Consider the following 19,586-nt stretch of genomic DNA (forward strand, 5'->3'; position numbering starts at 1 on the left):
GCCAGGACCTTGACCTCTTCCAGGTAGGCCCTCTCGTCGTTGGCAGAGATCAGGCCCACCACCACTGTGTCGTCAGCAAATTTGATGATTGTGTTGCTACTCCGCTGAGCCACACAGTCGTGTGTGTACAGGGAGTAGAGGAGGGGACTCAGAACACAGCCCTGGGGGGCCCCTATGTTGAGGGTGATGGATGAGGAGGTGCAGTTGCCTGCTCTCACCACCTGGGGTCTGCCCGTCAGGAAGTCCAAGACCCACTGGTAGAGGTCATAGTTCAAGCCCAGGTCCCTGAGCTTGGCTATGAGTTTGGTGGGGACTATGGTGTTGAATGCCGAGCTGTAGTCGATGAATAGCATTCTCACATAGTTCCCCTTCCTCTTGTCCAGGTGTGATGCTGCTGTGTGCAGCACATGGGCTATGGCGTCCTCCGTGGACCTGTTGGGGCGGTATGCAAATTGCAGGGGGTCCATGTTGATGGGGAGGGAGGAGCAGATGTAGCCCTTTACTAGCTTCTCAAAGCACTTCATGGCTATGGAGGTGAGAGCTACAGGGCGGTAGTCGTTGAGGCAAGCAGGCTTGGATTTTTTGGGTACAGGGATAATAGTGGACTTCTTCAGGCAGGTTGATTTTTAAGTTATTATTGTGCCATTGAGATTTGTCAGATAATTCTAGGCATAATCAAGCATGTTGATTGAGTAACTTTGGTTTGGTGTGTCTTTGGTTATAGAGAGATATTGTTGTGTTATATACAGTAAAATAATATAAATAATAATTGTATATCCATACAGAGGAGGCATACTTTAAATATATTAAAACAATAATGCATCTTTGAATAAACGTTGAGTATCATCAGGCATGCGTTGCTCATGGGACGGGGTTGCACGCTGTGCAACCAATCTGTGAGCAGAAGCACGCGCATGCACATGCACAGATGTGCACGCGCATGCACACATGAATGCGCTGCACTCGACTGATGCGCCAACTCGCTAAGTACTGTAGTGGATGTCCCTTACGGGCATCCATAGCTGTTGCTGTAAGGCGTGGCACAGGTGCAGTTGTGTTAGAGGAATAAAGACGTTACTTGAAATGGCCACGCTGTCTGAGTCCTTATATGAAACACCACCTAAGCTTTACCACATGGTGTCAGAAGTGTTCAACCCATGTCAGAAGGGTTAACCCATTACCTAGGAGACAAAGAGAAGAGACTGGTCAAGCGGCGAGAGAGATATTACAGGCTATTACAAGAGATAGCACAACAGCTAACGTTAGCTAACTATGTCGGACGGCGAAGGGGCACCAGCGGCAGCAAGGGCGGCGCCACCAGCACCGGCAGCAGGTCGCGCGCAGACGGACAGTTTCCATGTCAGCGCACCGGAGAAGTTTGACTGCACAGACGGCAAGAACTGGCCGAGATGGATCCGGAGGTTTGATATCGCGTCGCATCGGGACTGGATAGGAAAGGAGAGGCTTTCCAAGTCAATACGCTGATATACTTCATGGGAGATGAAGCGGAGGACATTCTAAATGCTACTCAGCTGAGTGCACAGGAAAGGCTTGTATATGCAACTGTGGTTACGTGTTTGGAAGAACATTTCGTAGGGCGACATAAGGCATCCAGAGCCAATGATGCCATCGTCATTGCCTCAGCGGCCGTGGCAAAAGGTAGGGGTGGATATGTTTTACCTAAAGGGCACCACCTACCTGTTAGCAGTAGACTACTATTCAAGGTACATTGAAATAGAGAAAACCCCCATTACCACAACTAAAGGAGTGATCGAGGCGTTAAAGGCCATGTACTCCAGACACGGGGTCCCAGAGGTCCTGCGGAGTGATAATGGTCCACAGTTTGCGTCAGCGGAGTTTGCCGCCTTTGCCACAGATTATGACTTTGCTCATGTGACAAGTAGCCCGTACTTTGCCCAGAGCAATGGAGAGGCAGAGAGAGCTGTCAAGACGGCTAAGTCACTGTTGAGTAAGAATGAAGACCCACACAGGGCACTGTTAGCGTACAGAGTCACACCATTGCAGCATGGACCATCACCTGCTGAGCTCCTGATGGGCAGGAAGCTCCGCTCCCCACTGCCACAGGCGCCGGCCCACCTGAAACCACAATGGCCCAAAACGAAGGCCTTTCAGGACAAGGACTACCAACTGAAACTGAGACAGACGCAGAACTTTAATGAGAGACACCGGGCCACACAGAGGCCGGAACTGAGACCGGGTCAATCGGTGTGGATCTCCACCTCAAAACGGCCAGCTACGGTGCTCAGGAAGGCTGACACGCCACGCTCCTATGTGGTCCGGGCAGGAGAAGAGGTGGTGAGGAGGAACATGGCTCATCTGCAAGCTCTCCCTGAGCCACAAGAGACACCGACTCCACAGGAGGAGCAAACAACGGAGGAGGAAATAGCGCCAAGCGCCCTGACTAGAGAGAGAGAGAGTACAGAGACTAAAGTGAGAGACGTTCCGAGACGGCAGATAAAGCCGCCAGAATGGCTCAAGGACTACGTTCAGTAAAAAAAAAAAAAAAAGGGGGTGCTTCACCTTACAGCTAGAAGGCACTTACCTGTACTATCTGTGCAGGAATGTTATGTAATGTTACATCAGTATTTCAACATACTTGAGGATGTTAGGTTTATTCCTGGGAGAAGGAGAGATGTAATGGATGTCTGTAGTAGATGTCTGAATATACTGGAGGATGTTTATACTTGAGGAGGTTAGGTTTATTCCTGGGAGAAGGGGAGATGTAGTGGATGTCCCTTACGGGCATCCATAGCTGTTGCTGTAAGGCGTGGCGCAGGCACAGTTGTGTTAGAGGAATACAGACGTTACTTGAAATGGCCACGCTGTCTGAGTCCTTATATGAAACACCACCTAAGCTTTACCACAAGTACTACTTTGCATAACAATACGGCCGGTCGTCAGGTGTGTTCAAAAACGTTCTCAGATACATTCACACAAAACTTGTGAATGAAATGTGTTACATTCCATTCGTAGAGGCAATTAGGCACTGTCTTTAGTCTGTGCTATGCGAGGGAACATCTATACGCATGCGCGGGAGTGCGCGCACGCGGCGTCATTAAAACATAGTGCAACCAGTAGTCCCATGAGCAACGCATGCCTGAGTATCATTAAGTATCTCGATGTCCTCTTTTTTGGAAATCTAAATATGGTCACCCTAAGCTATCTTATATCTGATGATTTATAAGTTTGCTATAGCAATGCAATCACAAGTTCCTTTATGGACGCTGTCATTTGTAAATGGTGTGTTCCTCTGCATGAGATCAGAGTAAGACACACACATACACACACACAGCTCCTCTCACTCGCACACAGCAAACAAAAGACCTAGAAGTCTGTCTGATCTGACTCGTCCTCCTCTCCTCTCCCCTTACAGCTGTTGGAGATGGTGTAGTGCAGGGGTGGGCAACTTTGTATATGGTGAGGGCCACACAATTTCCACAATCAATCTGGTGGGCCGCATTGTTTATCGGCAGTCCCGCCAGTAGTACCCCATCACTCAAATAGCCCATAATAGTCACAGATGTGATAAATAAGGTATATAAACAATTATAATTTGTTGTAACTTTATTTTTATTCCATTTCAAATGCATTTAGTAATGCAATTTTAACTTTATGAATTTATAAACAGCTGAATCAATTATAATTAAGGCTTCTAATAAAATAAATGTATGAACTTAAAGCCCACTGCTCAACAAACACAAAGCAGCATTCCTGCTGCATTTCACTACAACAGTAAATCAAAAGTGCAATAATAAATGATTTTGTTAAATGTATAAACTTGTATCCTGCTACTAAACAAAACAGTATAACACTGAAATGCATGTTATGGATATGAAGCACTCAGGAATGTTTTGTTTAGTAGCAGGATAAAAGTTTATACATTTAACAAAATCATTTATTATTGCACTTTTGATTTACTGTTGTAGTGAAATGCAGCAGGAATGCTGCTTTGTGTTTGTGTTATTAGTGTTATCTGAACACTACAAAAGTAAACAAGTAAAGTGCAAGTAAAGTAAAGTGCAATACTACATGCCTCCCATTGACCCTTCATCAAATTGGCATGACATTCACCCTCGCCACACAGTGGGTCAATAATGGTTATAATAATAATAATAATAATAATAATGGTCCCCTCTCTACACCTCTCCATCATCCCCCCCCCCTCTCTACACCTCTCCATCATCCCCCCCCTCTCTACACCTCTGCATCATCTCTCCCCCCACCTCTCTACACCTCTTCATCATCTCCTTCCCCCCCTCTACACCTCTTCATCATCTCCTCCCCCCCGTCTTTAATGAGACACTTGTGGTCTCTCTCGTTGGCGCACAATAGCAGGAATGTCAACGTCAATGTTTGTGCATGCGATCTGCATCAGATGAAATAATGTTTCATCTGAGAGCCTGTTTCTCTCCTTTGACTTGATGTGCTTCATGTTTGAGAAATTGCTCTCACATATGTATGTGCTCCCAAACATACTGGCCATAGAGAGGGCAAAGTCCCTGAGGAGTGGGAAGCGGGGCTCAGGTAGCAGTTTCCAAAACGAAATTCCCCTCTCATTTCTCTTTGCTTGAAAAAAAGGATCTGACTGTAGCTTGCACAGTTCAAGCTGCAACGGTGGGGGCTGCTCTGACACCGTAGCGGTGAGGGGGCCGGCAAACAGCGCTATCTGTGACTGCATGCCGTTGAAATCTTCAAACCGATCATTGAATTGCATTTGCAGTGTTTCAATGTCGCTCCTGTACTTTCCGAATGTGTCCTTATATTTGGGGTCAGCTGTGCGCATCTCTGTGCGCATTTCTTCACATGCAGAAAAGTGTGTGGACAAGTCCGGGTGGTCAGATAAAAGGCAATGTTTGAAAAGGGCAAGTTTCATCTTAAAGGCGTTCATGTGTGCATAGAGATCCGATACCGTTTGATTTCTTCCCTGCAATTGCAAATTGAGGCGATTAAGGTGCGAAGTGATATCCGTGAGGAAGGCCATGTCACAGAGAAACGCTGTATCTGAGTTTAGTGCAGTATGCGCTTGTGTCGCTCGTCAGTTGCTCATCCAAGAATGTGGGGATTTCTTTACGCAGCGCAAAAAACCTCTCCAAGCACTTCCCACGGCTCAGCCATCGGATTTCTGTGTGTAGCTGCAAGTCGCCATAATCAGTGTCCATCTCTTTCAAAAAAGAGACAAACTTTCTATGGTTTAGTGACCTGGCCTCCACGAATTAGATTGGTAACCTTGGTAACCAAATCCATATCATGGCTGTAGTCAAGCTTCTTGGCACAGAGAGCCTCCTATATCAGATAAAAAAAAATAAAAACTATTTAACGACCCTCGCATATAATTTGACTACAATCGACTCGCATTGGTCATTATTAGTGACCCACAATAGATGGAAATTATGTTAGCGAACTTACCTGATGTATAATGCAGTGCAGCATTGGACACTCAACGCCACTCTGCCTTAGAAGCCCGGCGAATCCTGTGCTTTTTCCTTTCATTGCCGGTGCTCCATCGGTAACAACAATTTATCAAAACCCCCATATTGCTGCATGGCACTTTCAACAGCGTTGAATATGTCCACACTAGGGCTGACCCCTATTAGTCAAATAGTCGACTAATCGATCGAAAGGAGCCATAGTCGACTGCCAACTCTTCTTAGTAAAAAAAGAAAAAAAAAAAAAAAGTATAATTTTTTTATTTTTATTTTTTTAAATATTGGCCTGGGGCCGCATGGAGCGTCGGTGAGGGCCGCATGCGGCCCGCAGGCCGCCAGTTGCCCATCCCTGGTGTAGTGAGTGGATCCACGTCACCCTCCTGGACCAGGATAACAGCCCCATCAGAACCACAGTGCTGGGGCAGAGGCTGCTACTTTTAAAACATTTGCACATTATCTTTACATTTAAACTTGCATTTTAATTTGTATTATTTAATTTGTTTTTATTATGATTGATTATTGTATTTGTTATTCAAATACATTTGATTAAGCAAGTAGCTTAATTAAGATCCACATTCAAATGTTTCATGAGTCCTTATTTAAATTTGCTATGGGATCATGTTAAGGCAGAGGGAGGGTGACATTCACAGGTGTGCAGACGTGAGCATGTGAGGTAAAACATGCACTGGAGCCCTGAAATGAGCCGCGCCCACAGGAAGCAGAGATGGAGGGTGTGACAGAAATAATCGTTAGATTAGTCGACTAATCGAAAAGATTATAGACAGATTAGTCGACTACCAAAATAATCGTTAGTTGCAGCCCTATTACCGACCGGATTACGTCGATACTACAGAGTACCGATTCACGTTAGATCAAACAGTGCCACATTTCGGTACCTAAAACCCGCCCAGTTCGAAAATAATCTGAATTCCAATGACGTGCAATTGTCGTTTCATAATAGACACAGACCAGACCTTACATTTTAGAAGCTATGACATCTAGCTCTTCAGCCCTGCATTCGACAGCCCTGTGACTAGGGATGGGAATTGATAAGATTTTATCGATACGATTCCATTATTGATTCTGCTTATCAATCCGATTCTTTATCGATTCCCTTATCGATCCCTGATAAATCTATAGTTTTAATAAATAAATTGGAAATGCAACAGAACTAAGCTGGTTAGAATAACAACATGCAACTTGACATTTCTGATTGTCATTTATTGTTGAGCCCCCATGTCAGAAAAATACAAAAACTGTAAAAAAATTTAAAAAAATAATTAACTATACAGTTAAATAAAATAATGTATTTGAGATTCTCTTAAACAAATTTATTTATTTATTTATTTTTAGAAATTTTTTATTCTTAAACTAATTTAATCTATTGAATAACGACCTGTTGAATGCAACTACAGTTCAATATCTTAACCCATTCATTGCCGGAGCTTATATCCATCCTTGTAGCCTCTCTGCCAGCTCTATTTGTCTATGGAGATGTTCACCTTCTTTGCAGGGCTATAACTTTTTTTTTTTATCCCCTTTTTCTCCCATTTTCTATATTTTCTCCCATCCCAATTTCGTATCATCCAATTCAACCCTCCCCTGTCACGAACGCTGTTTCTTGCCTCCCACAAGCCGGCTGCAATGTGGACTAAGTCATACATAGCACAAGTCCCCTCCGGTACTTGAGGTAACAGCAGTCGCATATTTTCACCTGCGCAGCTCGATCTCTCAGTGGCGAGGAGTAATGCGTGGGAGGCTCACGCTGCGCCCGACACTTCCTGATTCTACTGCGCAGGCGCACCAACCGACCTGTAGGAGTCGCTGTCCACAACGCCCGATCCCCACCCATCAGTTTCCCACCCCCTAATACGGCCAATGTGTATTAGTACGGACGACCAGCTAAACTGAAAGCAAATGTGGAGCGCTGGGCTCGAACAGGCGAGCCCAGCGTCTCCAGATTTCGCGGCGAGCGCCTTGCCCACTACACCATGTAGCCGCCCTACAGGGCTATAACTTTTTAAATTGTATTGCTAAATTGACATTACTATGGCCCATTCAACATCAATTATCTATCGTTCAGGATGTAGGAACGTTTTACTTTTTCATTCACACATTCATACAATAATACGGTCTAGAGTATAAATATGTTTTTATCGTTTTCTGCAGTATTTCATAGAATGTGAGATATAGCCATAAATGCATATATTAGATCATCAAATGCAGTTTGATACCGATCGACGCCAGATAAAAAATGTCGGGGGTCGTTTATAATTCAATGACCGACGTTAAATGATTTATGTAGTATGGGTGATATATAGATCAGAGCAGTTTGTATCGAAAATGGTAAAGAAAAACACTGAAACTCACCCCAGTCTCCTCTTACCGTTGGGTGATGAGCGTGGAGCAAAAAGATCGCTATTATGGGATGTTGATCTAGGTGATCCAGTTCCGGTTTGTATAATACTAATACACGTCCAATAGGGCTGGGCGATATGACGATATTATATAAATATCGGGTACAGTTCATAAACGATACACTTTTTAAACGTATCGTGGACATCGTGATGTTACTCACAATCCCTCACATCAGTTTATAAGCCGCCGTGGTTGAGATTACTTACTTTGGCGCAGCGCTCTACTCTCTCGTCTCTCCCTCTCAAAGAAAAAAAATACACACAGACTCGCCCCAACCTACGTCATGTACACACCCATACACACACGCGCGCACACACACACCCAGAGAGGTGGTGCTACAGGTTTGTTTGAAGGACTCTACTTGAGGAATCAGGGAACGGGGATACGACAGTGTGAGAAAAGTGGACAGAGCTTCGCGAGTTTAAACGTTAGCCATACGTGTTTTATTCAGAAACGGCAATGGAATATGGAATGCTCCGTTAGCATTGCGGCTAGCGCAAATGAGCTAATAAGGCACTGAATTTATACAGTAGCTTGTTAGCTAGCATAGAAATCCATGTGTCGCGTTGGCGATGACGTCACGGCGCCCCAGCTACACTGACGGGGGTGGTGTACCGTCTTTATATCTATCTAATCTATGGGGGTACTACCGAGTCGAGTAGGTAGTAGGGCACCATGCAGACCGTGGAAAAGCAGCATAAGAGAATACTTCATAATGTTTCATGCAATTAAAAAGTGTATATATATATATATATATATATATATATATATATATATATATATATATATATATATATATATATATATATATATATATATATATATATATGATGATGATGCACACACGTTTACAGTGTTTTGTTTACCAGTAGGATGTTATAACATTGCTAATAATAAAAATCATAAGTTTAAGCTATCAAGTCTCCCGTGATTTTATATTACTATATATTAAAAGCATAGGCGGACCATTCCTTGGTTACAAGATTATTATTTTCTCACAGTAGTGTGTGTGTATTTTTGGCTAAAGTGGATAGAAAACAGTACTGTGCAAAAGTCTTAGGCACCCAAGAGTATTTATATAAATTGTCTTAGATGTTAATAAAAAAATTTCTGTGTTAGTGTGTCAGTAGACTACTCTTTTAGATTTTTAGAAATGTTTAATTCAATTATTTTTGAAAGCATCTTCATGGTTTAATGCAGACATATGTTGCAGGGACTATTTTAATCGTCATGTTGGCGTGACTAGGCTTCAAAGAGTTAAATCAAGTATTTTTAAGGGCTTTAGAGGAAATGTCAAAATATCGTGATGTACATCGTGTATCGTGACATAGCCAAAAAATATCGTGATATCATTTAGAGGCCATATCGCCCAGCCCTAACGTCCAATCATGTTGTTTATTGAGTTATGGCAACGGATCGATATGCACGGTGTCTGGATAGAGTCCCGCAAGCGATAGCGAGTGGCCGGACAGAATAGGGGACGGACTAAGCACTTACGGCCACTTCCGGTTTTGGCAACTCGCCGATCGGCCACCAGGTGGCGGTATTGAAGCGTTGCAGAGTTGAGCGGAGTCCTACAACACCAGCAAAGACTCCGCGGGTGAAATGTGAATACCATGACGAAAATATGAAATATTGATCTCAAAGACGCCGCAACCCGTCATTGGCAGATTACGCATGGCGAGGAATGACGTGTAAAAAAAGATTTGAAAGCAGCAGCTGCAGTACAAACCGAACGCACTACTGTAGTTGAAGCCACCTTGGTTGAACACACCGAGATTCATTAGGGGTGATGAGGCTTTACATGACGGCATCGGGGAACTAACGGAGAAGATAGATGAGGTCAACGGGAAGCTAACGGATACGATAGTTGACAACAACGAGAAGCAACAACAGCTAAGATATTCGAAATGGAACGTCATTCCTGTAGATTTAATATCCGTATAGTAGGACTGGATGAATCAGTTGAATGCACAAACGACTCGTTCGCGACAGTGTTAGCTCAAATTCTAGGACCAGATATTCTCTCTACACCACCGATAGTGGATCAGCGCTACAGAATTGGCATCCGAGACAACACCAACAATAAAGCGAGAGTGATTATTGCTAGCCTACGTCAAACTGGAATAAGAGATACGATTATCCGGGCGGCACGAAAGAAGAGGGGAAATCTGCAATACAACGAGAAACCAGTGTATTTCTACGAGTATTTCTGCCGCGAGGTTGTATCTCTACGAGCCCGTTACAAGACAGTGATGTCTCGTCTTTTTGAGAAGAGGTTCCCACCTACACTACGCTACCCTGCAAGTCTTTCCATCATGGATAAAAATGGAATAAGGGTAAAGCTTTCCTCGCCTGAAGACACCGAGGAGTACATGAGGGACACACTACGCGGAGGAGGCTAAGTCTTATTCTTCTTTTTTATTTTTTTATTACTTCGTTATAACTTGGACACCAAAAGCGGCATCAAACAAGCTTTGATGACATTGATGTAGAGATAGGTTAATATGTGACGCTAGATTCTATATTATTGTAAAGGTTCACTGTTTGGGCCCGCTAGATTTATGGGTTTTGTCAACATTAATACAATTATTCTTCTATCATTCTTATGTGTTGAAAATCTCCTCTAGTGTGTGGCAATACCAACAGCTATTTCTGACCAGGCCATGCAGCTGTTGGTAGGAAGCACAGGCAGAGAAGGCAGGATTTGGCCTACTAAGATAAGCTAGTTACAGTATGCATAAATATATGCCATAAGAATCAATCTACTGTTCCAGTTATCCATTGTAAGAATGTATAGACAACCATCTACAAATATGTATACTATTACAAAATGTGCTGTTTACTGTATTAAAGCAGGCCATGGTCATATAGAAATGCACTAATTCGACCCACAGTATGTCCTTCACTAATGAACCACCTGTGACAAAGCTAAAATAGTGATGTTCTCGGTTTACAGTCTGTCTCCTTGTTTAGACGTGTTGCATGGAGTATAAATTGACAAGGGAGGAAGTATTTGGACACACGTCTTTGCGAAGCCTGAGCTAAGTACTGATTTTGTGTCCACTCCACAGCTGTGATGTGTATTCTCTGTAATATTGTTTTATTCACTCTGTAATAAATCCTTGAACCTAAAACCTTCTCCTTACCGTCTCTCCAAGGTCAAATTAACTGAACCCGACAAATTGGTGGCCAGTACGGGTATTTGGCTTCTGGAACGAGACGGCACTCGTGGACAGGACTGGGCGGCACTCATTAAACGGATCCATCAGAAAAGGTAAGCATAGCCTGTTATATCGAAATCTGCATAGGTTAACAATAGTATGAGTGTCTCCCAGTGCCTGAAACCGTGAGTGTTCTCTCCATTATATTTACAAAACATTTGGATAACAATTTGGTTAAAGTCAGATTGACATTTTTCTAAAGGAGTGAATAATCAATATTATATTCTGATACTGTATAACCCTGTGATGTGCTAGTATGTATTTGCTTGGGACAGTGCCAGAAGACCTTTTGTAAGGCCGGGGATTATACCTGAATAGTATTATATGTTAAATGCCATAGTGTAAACCAAAGTCCTACAAAAGATAGGCCTGCCTGAAAAGACAGATATATGACATAGTGTAAACAAAGACCTAAAAGGATATAGGCCTGCCTGTAAAGACAGAGATATTGGGCAGACAATCATTGAATGCAGGACTGATTACGTTTGGGGGTGCGGGCAGTTTACGGACATATGGATTAATATTACCTTTGTCTTGTCCTGGTACTAGTCCCCTATATTGTCTCAGGACCTACAATTCAAGTCTGCAAAATAAGCTTAGACTGTTGTAAACCTATTTAAACGGCATGACTAGGGAATAAAGGAAAAAGTACTGGGTAGGTGATGTTATATTTCATTTATGTTTTGATTGTGTGAGCAATAGCTCAAAGCAGTGTGTTTTAAACCTAAACGGTGTCCATGTTTTTGAGAACCTTATGGAAACCTTGCGGTGCTAACAAAAAGGGTTTTCAAAAAAAGGCTGATTGACTGAATACAATTTCAATACAATCTGGCTGGCCGTTTAGGTAGAGATCTGGGGGAAAAGTGGGTGGCTTAAACTGGGCTGATCTTAACAAAATACTTGGATGAAATGAGACATTCCTGATCTATTTGAACTATTCAAATATTAATGGAAGAAGTCAAAAGCATCCAAGAATTTTAAGATTACACTGTGGACGGGGTGGGAATCTTTAGAATTAGCTGACTGGCGCAGAAGTTTAAAATTGAATAAACAGAGAGGGTTGGCAAGGCAAAAAGTATTTGACCTACAACGGTCATAGGCTGTGTATAAATAGTATTTACCTATATATTTGACAAACTACACCCTACTACTTATGATATTCAACAAGTTTTATTTTTTACAAAAACATACACAGAGAACTTTTATCTAAACATAACAGGCATCTGTAGTCTCACAAATCCTATTTATAAAACACACACACACACATAGGAGGAGACCCCCTGCTGTCTAGCACGTGCTATTTAGGACACACACACACACCCCCGCACACACACACACACACACCCCCACACACACACACACACACACACACACCACACACACACACACACAACGTGCTATTTAGGACACACACACACACACCCACACACACACACACACAACGTGCTATTTAGGACACACACACACACCCCCGCACACACACACACACACACACCCACACACACACACACACAACGTGCTATTTAGGACACACACACACACACACACACACACCCACACCCACACACACACACACACACACACACACACACACACACACACACACACACAGTCTTACTATAATATATCCCACACACGCTCATTGCAGTATACAACATTAGTCTCAATCAAACCAAGATGGCGGATGTTGAAGAAACCACCCAATCTGTACTACAGAAAGTGTATCTACGGCTCGATGTGACCACAGAGCCCCAAGACAGAAGTAAGACAAGGAAGACTATGGAGAAATTGATAAAGAATTGGCAGATGAGGAACCTCTTCCCCCAGAACGAAGCGCCGGCTCCTTCGGTGGCAGACAGACTAAATGTGTTTAACCATGAGCAAGGGGAGCTTTCCTTGAGGACTATTGCATGGGAGAAAGGCGGAAGACACAGGATGGGACCCACCAAAACAGCATTAGACAAATCCCTGAAGCAGATGGCAAAAGTGACCTGTCTCCTAATGCACATTAAACATGTGACCCCAATATCAGCAGTCTCTGTCTGTCCAGTCTCTATAGAAGACAGGTCAGACATTTTCACCCCGTTACAGCCTCACTTTTGCTCCACTCCAAGCTCAAATTCCTCTGCCCCTCCACTATACCCTAACCCAGCCAACCTATTAGACACAACACCCCCAGAGTATACACCCCCCACCAATGCATGCCTTTTCCCTCAACAAACACAGGCCCCCATAATCCATATTACAAACGGGATCCTGGAAGTAGACGAGACCAGTAAAGACAGGGAGCTGACACAGCTGATCCATGATATCCGAGCCCTCAGACATAACACCACTGAAATAATAGAGGCCTGCAGGGAAGGGCAAGCAAGCTCCAGCGATAAGGAGGGACTGTCAGGCCCAAAAGGAAACATGACACCAAAGAATGTAGATGCAAGGAGGAAAAAGGTGGAAGCTAGGACATGCTACAGTCCGGGCAGCGACACATACAGGACCAGCGCAGGTACTAGTCAAGCTTCAAAGGAGCTCTCATCTGGAGAAAGTGGGGGAGAAGAGAATGGATACACGGCCGATGCAGAGCCATGGGACAGAAACAATGACGTCAAAGAAGTAGAGGGGGTGGACAAAGTCATAGTGCTAGAAGGACGACTGAAACTACGAGGTGATGAGAAGAGCCCCAGAGGAAAATCCCTGGAGATAGCAGGTGGAGAAATGCTATTACAACACACTCCAGTGGGACACCACACAAGAGCAAGAGAAAGAGCCAGAGAGAGGGAGGAAGGAGCAGCCGGTCAGTGCCCCCTTGTGACCTCTCACCATGGACAAGGAGCAGCCGGTCACAACATGTGCCCTCTGGTGGCCACTCATCATGGACTTACTATATACCAGGCCTGGTGCCACAGGGACCTGGAGGCCTTAGTGGCGAAGCTACCCCCGCTGGCCAAAGGAGGGCAGCGATGGATAATGGAGGTTGAGAAATTTACTGCCGGAGATACTCTATGTCTGGGAGATCTCAGGGCCCTGATGGGAAGATTGGAAGGAAGACTAAAGGCAAGAACCATAGATACCCAGGCAAATTGCACTAACTCCCCAGATGAAGATAATTTCAATCAACACAGACAGTTATATTGGGCTGGGGTCCGAGATGTATACCCCACTACAAGGACTCTCTCCTCCCTAGCCAGTCTGAAGAAGGAACAGGGTGAGGAGATACATGCCTTCCTGAAAAAGTGTGAAGAGGTGTGGTTGGAAAGCACAGGAGAAAGACATGATAGCTCCAATGCCACCACCATGTTGTGGAGAAACGCAGTGGTACATGCCCTTCCCCAGGCAGTGCAAGACCGATTGGAGGACATTGTGGGTCTGGATACGAAAGACGACGAGGAATGGAAAGCCCACCTCATCCATTATGACAACAAGCACAAGAAAATTCAAAACGACAATGATGAAGAGATAAAGACATTGGGAAAGAGACTGTTGAAAATGCAAGTGAGTGAGAAAGACGATGAGGCCAACAGGGCAAAGAGAGGGAAAAAACAAATGTTGATGGGTCACATGGGGCCACCCATGCAACAAGAAGCTGTGGAAGCTCCAGCCACTGTACCCTCACCCATGCCACCACCACAGCAACAGTGGCCCGCTTACCCCACTCCCATGGCTCCCTATGCGTACCCACCCCCATACCAATACCAGGCATACGGGCCTCCAATGAACAGAGGGCCACCAAGAGGAAGAGGAAATGGGAGGTTCAATCCACCGCCACAACCAACTGGCTGTTACATCTGTGGACATGGTGGCCACTGGGCCCGCGACTGTTATCAGAACATACAGAACAGAGGCGGACAGAGGGGCAACCCTAGAGGAGGATACAGCCCCAGAGGAAGAGGAGGACCTCCGCAACAGGAAGGATCCAGAGGTTACCCGCCGAATGCCTCCCAATTGCCTATGTCAGCATGGGAGACTGAAGAGTGGGGACCACAATGAAGATGCCCAAAGGATCCAACCACAGGTATAGCGGTACCGGCCCACCAAGAACCAATGGTTACCTGTGAAATTGAGGGTGAAATAATACAGCTCATGGTGGACACCGGAGCCGCAGTATCGGTTATCACCAGCCTCAAGGGAAAGTCCCCACCACTTTCCACAAAGACTCTCAACACAGTTGGATACTCGGGAAAATCTGAAATGCAGAAATATACCACGCCATTGGTCACCACAGTAGGCTGTCAAACTCTTCTCCATTCCTTCCTCCACGCACCCAAATGCCCCGTCAACCTATTAGGAAGAGACCTTTTGGTCAAAATAGGAGCTGTAATCCTCTGCTCTCCAGATGGCCTTATCCTGCGCCTCCCTGGAAGCGCTGAAAACCTTACAACATACAGCAGTGGAGAAAGGATATTAATGTTGGGAACTCCAGACACCCCACAAGAAACCACTCAAGTCTACTGGAGTAGGCTACTCACTACTGGTATTGACACCCCAGAAATACAAAGATGTTACATGTTATGGAAACCTTGGATAAACACCCTGGGAGCATTTGGGCCCCCGATAGACCCCCTTCATCTTACCTACAACTACCTCAGACGACCTGATGAGGAGTATCAACAAGCCTGGGAAGAGGACAAAGAAAATAATACTGAGAAGATACAGATATCAGACCTCTATGTGGGACAACAAGGAGTCGCTGCACAATGCCTACTCACCCCAGAACAACAACAGTGGTATGTCCTGGATGAAGAAGCCACCCCACACATCACCCTAGCGGTAGCAGTGGGACAAGAAGCAAGGTCACTGGGCCATATGATGAGAAAAGCCCTGGCCAGCACATGGTTACCCACCAGGTCACCCAAGCTCTTCGTCAATCCTGAAGGCACCATGTGGAGAATCCTTCACAACGGCACTGATCAAGGCCAGTTGGAAAAACAGGAATTAGAACGGGACCATGGAAGAGAACATACTAACCATCCAGACACGGAAGAATGGCTGCAGAACGTCCCACATACGTTATGGACCACCGGCCCCTATGATGTGGGACTAGTGGCCAATAGAGAAGTTTCAGTCACCCTCAAGCCAGACCAAACCCCCTGTTGGAGGCCCCAGTACAAACTCAAACCAGAACAGATCAATGGAATTGATGACACCATCCGAGGACTCCTAGAAGTTGGAGTCTTAAGACACACCACATCTCCCTGGAACACCCCCATACTGCCAGTACCCAAAGCAGGAAACAATGGATGGAGAATGGTCCATGACCTGCGAGAAGTCAACAATGCAACAGTAACAGAAAACCTTCCTGTGCCTGACCCCTATGTGGCGCTGCAGAACATTGATCCGTCACATACCCACTTCTCCGTCATCGACTTGGCAAATGCATTCTTCTGCCTGCCCCTCGATCCAGAAGTTCAAGATATGTTTGCCTTTACCTATAAAGGACTTCAACTCACCTACAATAGGATGCCGCAAGGCTACAAGGGTAGCCCTGGACTATTCAACCAAGCACTGAAGAAGGACCTAGACACCCTGGCACTGCCGGAAGGAGTCATTCTGATTATGTATGTGGATGATCTGCTCTTGGCTGCCCCCTCTGGTGAGACCTGTCTAAAAGCCACCTCCGATCTGTTGGTATTCCTAGCCAAAATTGGCTACAAGGTTAAAAAGGAGAAAACCCAGATAGCAAGACGAACCGTTACTTTCCTTGGAAGGCTCATCTCAGCAAACAGCCTGACGCTGTCCTCATCTCAACGAACCTCCATCCTCACCCATGGGAAACCAAGAACAGTGCAACAGATGTTGGCTTTCTTGGGCTTGACCGGTTACAGCAGATCCCATATACCTGACTATGTGTCCCTAACTCAGGCCTTGAGGGACATGATTACAGAAGCTGGCAACAGGAACCTCACAGCGGTACTGGATTGGACACTGGAAGGAGAAGAAGCATTCACCCAGACCAAACAAGCCCTGGCACAGGCTGCTCACCTGTGCACTCCAGACTACTCACAACCATTCTACTTGGATGTTTCTGAAACAGAAGGGGTGGTAAACGGAGTTCTGTTTCAGAAAAAGGAGGGGGAACGAAGGATACTAACATATCATAGTTCAAAACTCGACAACATCGAAAAAGGTCAAGCAGGATGTACAAGACACCTGGCGGCACTCGCCAGAGCCATTGAGAAGACAGCTCATGTGGTCATGTGCCACCCCCTCAAGATAAACACAACTCATGGAGTAGTCGCATTCCTGAGCTCCAAAGCCTTCACCTTCTCGCCAATCAGAAGAATCAAGGTTTCTGAGACCCTCACACAACCACACATCAGCTATGAATCAGGAAGAGTGAACATAGCCACCGGACTAACATCAAAAGACCTGGAACCACATGACTGTAGTTACATCGCCCAGAAAGATCTGAGAATCAGAACAGATCTACAAGAGGAACCACTACCAAACCCAGAAAAGGTCATGTACAGTGATGGATGCTGCTACAAGGGTGAAACAGGAAACGTTGCCTCCTACGCAGTGGTACAACAAAAAGGTTCCCAAACAATAACTCTGGAAGCAGCCATCATACCACAACCAGCCTCAGCACAACTGGCGGAGATCAAAGCCTTAACCAGAGCACTGGAATTAAGTGAAGGTGCCAGAGTAAACATCTACACAGACTCAGCGTATGGCCATGGAGCCGTTCATGTCAATGGACCCCAGTGGATAAGAAGAGGTTTCATCACCTCCCAGAAAGCACCTGTCAAACATGCAGAAGCACTCAGAAAACTGTTAGCGGCTGTACTGCTCCCCCGGGAGGTAGCCGTTATAAAGTGCAAAGGACATCAGAATTCGACCTCACCCATAGCCCGGGGAAACGATGCAGCAGACAAAGCGGCCAAAAAAGCAGGAGGTTACACAGGACAGATGGTGAGCCTCCAGGAAGAAAACAGACCAGAGCTAACTGAAGACAGCATTAGAGAAATGCAAAAAGAAGCAGGACCTTATGAACAAAATCAATGGGCAAGGAAAGGAGCCCAATGTGAAAAAGGAATCTGGAGGGCACATGACGGCCGCCTAGTAGCTCCTGCAAAACTATGCCAGCTACTCATAAAACAGGCCCATGGCCCCACCCACGTCAGCAGACGGAGAACCACCAAGGAAGTAGAACTACAATGGTGGCACCCTTACATGAAGGACATGATAGAAAACTACATTACAGATTGCGACACTTGTAATGCATACAACAACAAAAGAACATACAAGCTCCCCATGGGAAGGTTCCCTGTCCCTGATGCACCATTTAAGGAAATTTGTATTGACTACACTGACATGGGGGCTGAAAACGTTGTAAGGGGCTACAGATACATACTGGTGATGGTGGATAGATTCACCAGGTGGGTTGAAGCAATCCCCTGTAAAAAGGAGGATGCTGGATCGGTCATTAAGTGGCTAAAAAATGAACTAATTCCACGGCACGGTGTCCCCCGGCTCATAAGGTCCGACAATGGGACTCATTTCACCAGCCAAAAGCTAGGTGAGGTGGAAAAATACTTAGGAATAGAACACAAATATGGCAGCGTTTACCATCCTGCCTCGCAAGGTTTGGTCGAGCGAGCAAATCAGACCTTGAAAAGGAAGATAGCAAAAGCTTGTCATGGGACAAAGCTGAAGTGGGTGGATGCCCTGCCTCTTGCATTGATGTCTATGAGGTCCTCTCAAAATGAGAAAACTCATCTCTCCCCTCATGAGTTAATGACAGGGAGACCAATGCCAGGCCCACCTAGAGAGGGAGTGTGTGAACCCACTTTGAACATATGGGAGATAGAGGTGGAAGATTACCTAAAGGCCCTCACTAACATCACTCAAGTCTTGTCTACACAGGTTCAGAGATCCGAGGAGGATCAGGAGGAAGCAGATAAGACTCCTGTTAAGCCTGGAGATTGGGTACGGGTTAAAGTTCACAAAAGAAAGTGGACTGAACCCAGGTGGACAGGGCCTTGGGAAGTGGTTGAACACACATCCCACGCCCTGAAAGTTAGAGGAAAAACAGGAGCTCATTGGCACCACCTCACACATTGTGTACCTGCACAGGCACCCTCTCGAACAGTCGGAGAGATTAGAACCGATTTGGCTGCGCTGGAACAATCAAAGTAATGACAATTTGGCTACTTGATCAAGAACTAACAGAAACGGCGCAAACGGACGATATTGAGTCTGTAGATACCTTAGACATAACTCAATCCACAATTCTCACCCCTCCCCAAACAAAACACGACCAACAATTATACCTCACTCAGTTTGTTATTTCCGCCTGTCAAAAGGGCTCAGCAACCGTATTCCGTATTCAGGAAAGTATTCATGTATCACCAGGAAAGACCCCTGTTTATCAGCATGTTCACCTCCATAGCCTGGCCCCCCCTACCTGACTGATAATGTGATCTCCTTCTCCCCTACCGCCCCACCCGTTTCCCTCCGGTCCTCTTCCACTCTTTCCCTCACTGTCCCATCATCCAAACTT

General features: G+C 45.3%; 1 protein-coding gene across 1 annotated transcript in view; it reads right to left on the bottom strand.

The window, feature by feature from the left end:
* The window catches only part of ajap1 (adherens junctions associated protein 1), a gene marked incomplete at its 5' end in the record, with an annotated part of 311,479 nt that overhangs the window by 123,386 nt on the left and 168,507 nt on the right, over positions 1-19,586 (bottom strand). The gene's annotated exons all lie outside the window — the stretch shown is intronic.

This window comes from Notolepis coatsorum, assembly GCF_963971535.1.
Source record: "Notolepis coatsorum genome assembly, chromosome: 17".
NCBI lineage: Eukaryota > Metazoa > Chordata > Actinopteri > Aulopiformes > Paralepididae > Notolepis > Notolepis coatsorum.